Source organism: Cebus imitator, unplaced genomic scaffold, assembly GCF_001604975.1.
Source record: "Cebus imitator isolate Cc_AM_T3 unplaced genomic scaffold, Cebus_imitator-1.0 Scaffold654, whole genome shotgun sequence".
In the NCBI taxonomy this organism is placed as follows: Eukaryota; Metazoa; Chordata; class Mammalia; order Primates; family Cebidae; genus Cebus; species Cebus imitator.
This window is the reverse complement of record NW_016107969.1, coordinates 204,944-211,572: the sequence shown is the minus strand read 5'-3', so window position 1 is coordinate 211,572 and position 6,629 is coordinate 204,944. Positions and strand designations below refer to the sequence as shown.

General features: G+C 46.6%; 1 protein-coding gene and 1 long non-coding RNA gene across 4 annotated transcripts in view; one reads left to right on the top strand and one right to left on the bottom strand.

Annotated features, from left to right (window-relative positions):
- LOC119469435 overlaps nt 1–6,199 on the top strand; it is an 8,771-nt gene extending 2,572 nt beyond the window's left edge. The window contains exon 4 of the long non-coding RNA XR_005198227.1: nt 2,823–6,199. This is a non-coding gene — a long non-coding RNA (uncharacterized LOC119469435). The remainder of the gene's footprint in view (nt 1–2,822) is intronic.
- Nucleotides 1–6,629, bottom strand: part of LOC119469431 (zinc finger protein 160-like) — a 609,418-nt gene that overhangs the window by 539,229 nt on the left and 63,560 nt on the right. The window lies entirely within an intron of this gene.

The following is a 6,629-nucleotide window of genomic DNA, read 5'->3' as shown; positions in this document are numbered from 1 at the left end:
AAAAAAAAAAAAAAAAGAAATCCTCAGTTTCCAACTGATTACAGATGGTCAATAAATACCTCCTATTGAAATACATAAGATTACACTAAAAGTAATACTTACGTTGAATAGAGTTATAAAATTCCTAATTATGATTTTAATTTTTGAAAAACAAAAGGAACAGGTATTTTCTAACAAAGAAAGGGTGACTGCACATAATTCAAGCTAACTGCAGAAAAGCTTAATATGAAGGAATCTATGAACAAACCACTTACGCTGCAAAAACTTAGCACCCCAAAAAGGAGAATTTTTCCAACATGAAGCCATAGCATACTACAATGGAAGGAAAACATATGGCTATCTAGTAATTGAAAAAAAAGTTGTATTTCGGAAATTTATTGAAAGTTCAGAGAAAACATTCTTTGGAGCAAACTAAACACGAGAAAAGCCTGTAAACACTAGAGTGCTTGCTTCCTTTCATTCTGACATATGAGACAGCAAGAAGCAGGCTGGGGGCTGCCATAATCCCAGCATTTTGGGAGGCCAAGATGGGTGAAATTGAAATTTCCTAGCATTACAGTGGAGCTATTTCTTTCAACTCAATGAAATTAAGCAAGAAGACAAGATGAATCTGAACAAAGCCTCCAGAATATGGAATATGTGAACAGACCAAATCGACGTTTGATCAGTATACCTGAAGGTGACAGAGAGTATGAAACCAAGTTGGAAAACACTCTTCACATTATCTAGCAGACCTTCCCCCAACCCAGAAAAGCAGGTCAACATTCAAATTCAGGAAACAGAACACCACAAATAGCCTTCTCAAGAAGAGCAACCCCAAGACGCATAATCATCAGATTCACCAGGGTTGAAATGAAAGGAAAAATGCCAAGGGCAGCCAGAGAGAAAGGTCGTGTTACCCACAAAGGGAAGACCATCAGACTCATGGCAGATCTCTCGGCAGAAACCCTACAAGCCAGAAGAGAATGAGGGCCGTCATTAAAGAAGAAAAACAAACCAAGCTGCATAAGTAAAGGTGAAATAAAATCCTTTACAGACAAGCAACTGTTCAAAGAATTTTTGTCACCACCAGGCCTGCCTTACAAGAGCTCCTGAAGAAAGCACAAGACATGGAAAGGAAATGAGCCAAATTAAAGACAGAGACTGGCAAATTGGATAAAGAGTCAAGATTCACCGGTGTGCTGTACTCAGGAGACCCAGATGTTTACAGAGCTCAAAGAAATAGCTCCACTGTAATGCTAGGAAATTTCAATATCCCACTTCAATAATGGATAAAACAGCAAGACAACTGATCAATAAATAGAGGCTTGGGTGCATGGCTCACACTTGCAGTCCTAGCACTTTGGGAGGCCGAGGACAGGTGTTTGATACCAGCCTGGCAAACATAGTGAAACCTGGCAAACATAGTGAAACCCCATCTCAAAAAAAGAAAAAAAATTAGCTGGGCTTGGTGGTGCACAGCTGTAGTCTCAGTTACTCAGGAGGCTTAGGCAGGGTAATCACTTGAACCCAGCAGGTAGAAGCTGCAGTGAGCTTGCACCATTGCACTTCAACCTGGGTAACAGAACAAGACTCCATCTTAGAAAAAAAAAGTAGTAATCAGTGGCTAAAACAAATAACAGTGAACTTTAAACCAGAGGCCTTATGCTCCCCACAACAACCTGGGGACCCAATACAGGGTCTTTCTGCTGACTGTCTTCCCACTCAGCTGAGAAACCATCCCAGAAGGACCACCTACACCCTTGTGACACATACCAGTAAAGTATGGAAGAAGCACAACTGAAGAATGGCGGAGGGACCTTGTGAAATAAGAAGAAATGCATATATTGCTCTCTTCTCCGGTTCCTGACCAAGAGCTCTGAAGACCTTGGGATGGCCCGGGTGATGGGAGCATGATTTGTCCTCATGAGGCACCTCTATGGTCTCCTGGATGGGTTGATCAGCAAGACCAGGCCAGGCTTAGAAGCATAAACCAGTCACTGCCATCCATCATCTTCCAGGAAGGGGAGAGGGGCTGCAGAGTGAGTTAATATCAAACATGACTACTCTGTGGGACGAGAGCTTCCAAATGCTGAACACATGCAAGTGCCTGGGGCATGCACGCCTGTTGAGTCTCCCCACAGTCCTTGTGTGGAGCACAGCTCACTGCAAAGATACCTCTGGAATTAAGTTCACTGTTACTTGTTTCAGCCACTGCTACTTTCATCTAGGACATTTCTATATATTGCACATGATCGTGGCTTGTATTTAGTCTTTGTGTTCTTTGTTGTATATCAATAATGTGTGGAACTGTTACATCAGAGAATGACTACTGATTCACAGGTTAGTGCCTCCCCCTGTGGATCTCCGCCTCTGGCCGTCCATCTGTGACCTGTGAAACATCCTTCATCAAGAACCTAAGAAGGTGTTTCACTGAGCTTTGTTGGCTGCGCTAGCAAAGTAATCAAACCCAACAAAAAGGTTGAGGGAACCCAACTCACAGCTGGTTGGTCAGAAGAAAATGTGACCATCTACTACTTGCAACTGGCATCTGAGGCCGGAGGCTGGCCTTGCCAGCCTGGGAACTCAACCCTTCACCTGTGAAATCTGACTCTAACTCCAGGTAGGCAGTATCAGAGCTGAATTAAACTACAGGACATTCAGTTTATGTCTGTCCAAGATTTGGATGTGGTTGGGGAAAATACAGAAGGGAGGCATTCTGTGCTCAGTGGCATGTGAGAGTAGAAAAAGCACTTTTGTCTTTTCACCTTTTTAAATCTCAGTCTTATCAACTTACCTGGCATAATCTCTATATTATTCTATCCTTCATCTCCTCCCCAAAGGAAAAGAAAGAGTGTGGCTTATGGCTCAGGCCCATGCCAACCATTTTCATTGGTAAGACCCTACTCAACCAATAGGGGCTGCTGCCATCCCCCTAGGAAGAACCAGCCTGAGAATACCAGCCCACAGATCCAAGGCTGAGTATCCGGTCCCCATATGGTCACTTGCCTTATTGCAGCCCTTAACAAGGCCACCCATAAGGCTGTACATTTTGAAAAACTCAAACTTCCCAAAAGGCAGATGAAGCTTCACTGCTACAACAAGGGGCCTCCTTCCAAGGGAACTGGATAGTCAATGATCAAAAACTCATCTTCTCTGAAGAACAAACCAAGGAAATTCTAACATCTGTTCACCCATCCTTCCATATCGGTGCACGCCCCCTGCACCTTCTCCCCCCACCTACTTACCTCGAGGACATAACCTCAAACTCTCATGTATGCTCTGCACTTCCTCTCAAGGAGCCCTCCACGCTCCTTGTCCCCACACATGAGCTAAGAGGATCACTCCCAGGAGAAGACTGGCAAGCAGACTTCACCCACATGCCTCCTGTCAGAAAAAGCTAGCTTTCTTCCTAACCTCATAGATACCTTCTCTGGGTGGGTAGAAGCATTCCCCACTTCCTCAGAAAAGGCTGCAGCCGTTTCTCAAATACTTTCTACAGAAATCATCCCTAGCTGTGGTCTGCTGCGCTCCATTCAATCAGACAACGGCCCTAGCTTCGTCTCCCAAATCACCCAACAAGTCGCAGTCTCTCAGCATCCAGTGGCACCTCCATATCCCATACCGACCCCAGTCATCAGGAAAAGTTGAAAGGGCAAATGGGATCCTTAAGACTCAGTTAACCAAACTCACTCTTGAAGTCCAGCAACCCCGGACCTCCCTTCTGCCCATACTCCTAGCCTGCATCAGAGCCAGCCCAACAGCAACCTCCTTATTCAGCCCACTTGAGTTCATGTACAAACACCCTATCTTCATACAAAACAGGCCCCTTCCTCTCAACTCTCCCACATCTGACGCCTCCTCCGTGGACACGGTGACCAAGGCCTCATGAAGGCCCGGTTAACCAGGCCCTCCTCTCAGGAGAATGTTTTCCTAAAGACCTTGATCCCATACGCCTTAACCAAAATGGGAAGGCCCCATTCAGGTTCTCCCCACAACCCCCGCTGCAGCCAAACTCTTAGAACACACTTCTTGCTATCATCTTTGCAGGTTAAAAAGGGACCCCGAGGCCCCCACTGGCCTGTCAACTCCCTCCTCGCGAACCACCCATCTATACTCAGCATCAAGCTGGGCCAACCCAACTCCACCTCACACCAATTCCAGAGCAACCCCACCAGATAAGCAAAACTACCCTCTCTTTGTTCCTGCTTCAGAGACCCGGCAAACAACTGTTGGCTGTGCCTCCCCATCTCGGACACTGACTACATTGCCAACCTCGTCCCCACCCAAGATTGGCTACATACCAAAGTAACCTATCACCCCCAGTTTCAACTAGGCGGACCTTTCCAATGTGATTTACAACTAATAGGCTTTCTGAATCCTTTCTGGAGCATATCAAACCCCTAACCTTCACCAGACAGGCAGCTCTCTTTCTCCCCACATTAAGCACACCCAGCCCCTAATCCCCATTACCACACAGACAGCCCTGCTCCCTCAGATCCCACTGTGCTTCCAATGCCACTTCCCGGCCAGCCATTACTTAGGCCACCTGCTCCCACAGCAGTGACTTCACCCCACAACTCCAATCCTCCACAAACACATAAACCAAAACATAATCAACGCTGCGCTCTGCTTCTCAAGCCCTTCCAAACTCAGCACTAACCTACTCCTTCATAAGAAGTCAGGTTTCTGTAACGGCAGACACACTCCCTGCTTAAACCTGCACCCCTGGCTATCCTGTGATGCCAAGCCACCCGAGACCCAAGACTGCCTCCTCCCCAATCCTTCACCAATAACTCCTCTCACTGGCTCCTAGTAGATATAAAATGCCTTCTCCTCCACTGGGTGGATAAAAAAACCACAGACTATCCAACCCACCCCCCATGCACCTCTTCAACCACTCACCGCAGCTGCCCCAGCAGGGACTTTAGGAGTATGGCTTCTAAAGGACAAAAAATCTACATACTGTGTTAACATGCACAGTCAGATCTGCCTGCCAAGCCAAGGCGTCTTCTTCCCACGCGGTGCCTGCCTTCATATCTGCCTTCTCACCAACTGGACTGGCGCCCGCACCTTAGTCTTCCCTCCATAAAATCGGTATCACCCCAGGAAACCAATCCTTGCCTATCCCGTTGACACCCTCACCCAACACCATAAAGCAATACAGTTTATACCCTTGCTTCTAGAAATAGGAATAGAACAGCCAGACTATCCCCACCTCCCTTTCATACTGTTACTCTTTCCAAAAACCTCACAGACAGTATAGAAGACACAGCCAAATCCACTTCAACACTCCAAACACAATCACATTCACTAGTGGCAGGTATGCTGCAAAATCACAGAGGCGTCGATTTCCTTAACCAAAAAAGGAGGCCTCTGCTTTTTTTTTTTTTTTTTGGAATTTTTTGTAGAGACCAGAGTTTCGCCATGTTGCTCAGGATGGTCTTGATCTCCTGACCTCATGATTTGCCTCCCAAAGTGCTACGATTACAGGTGTGAACCACTGCACCTGGCCAGCCTCTGCATTATTTTCTTAGATGAACAATGCTGTTTTTATCTCAACCAATCTGGAATAGTACAAAATGTGGTCAAAAGACTCAAAGGCTGAGCCCAAAAACTAAAAGAAAACAATTCTTCTGCCTGGCCCAGCTGGTCTCCCAGCTCTGGGGCTGCTATAACTCTCCTCTTCCTCTTAGTCTTTGTCACGTTCGTATTATGCCTTTTCACCCAGTTTCTACAGAATCAAATGAAAGCTTTTAACTGTGGTACGATACGGACATAATAATGTTCCACGGCTACCAACTTGCAAGCCAGCATCATCCAACGTCCCTGCTGAGCACGAGGTGGCTAGAAAAAGCAATGCGCCTTTATCCCTTTCTTTCATATATATAACAAACGACTGGAAACGTTAGGATCACGTGACAGGCCCATAGCTCTCCCCCACACTCACCCCTATCAAGCCAAGCTTGTAACAGAAACAACCTCAGGCCTTGTAAACAGCGCACCTAGGTTTCAGGATGTGGTCGCACCTGGCTCTAGAACTCAGGATGTTGACCCCAATGAACCTTGTCAGCCCTAAGAACCAGAATACGGTTTTACTGAGAACAGCATCCGGCCACAGGCAAACTCCCTATAACCCGCATAGTCTGTAAGCCAGACTGCTGCCTTTCCTGCCTGTGGTGAGGCAGCCTGGCAGGCTGAATAAACTTGCTAAACCTGACCTTGGGTCTGTCTCTCCTCTTCATGAGCTTACACCAACCTCAAGTGACCCGCCCACCTCAGCCTCTCAAGCGCTGGTATTATGGGCATGAGGTACAGCACATGGTCTTTATTCCTTTTTTTTTTTTTTGAGATGCAGTTTGCTCTGGTCCAGGCTGCAGTGCAATATCGCAATCTTGGCTCACTGTAACTCCCCCTCCCAGGCTCAAGCAGTTGACCTGCCTCTGCCTCCCTAGTAGCTGGGACTAGAGGCATGTGCCACCACACCCAGGTAATTTTTGTATTTTTAGTAGAAACGGGGTTTCTCCATGTTTGTCATACTGGTGTCGAACTCCTGACCTCAGGTGATCCACCCGCCTCAGCCTCCCAAAGTGCTAGGATTACAGGCATGAGCCACTGCACCTGGCCTCCTTTTTCCCTATTTCAAATAG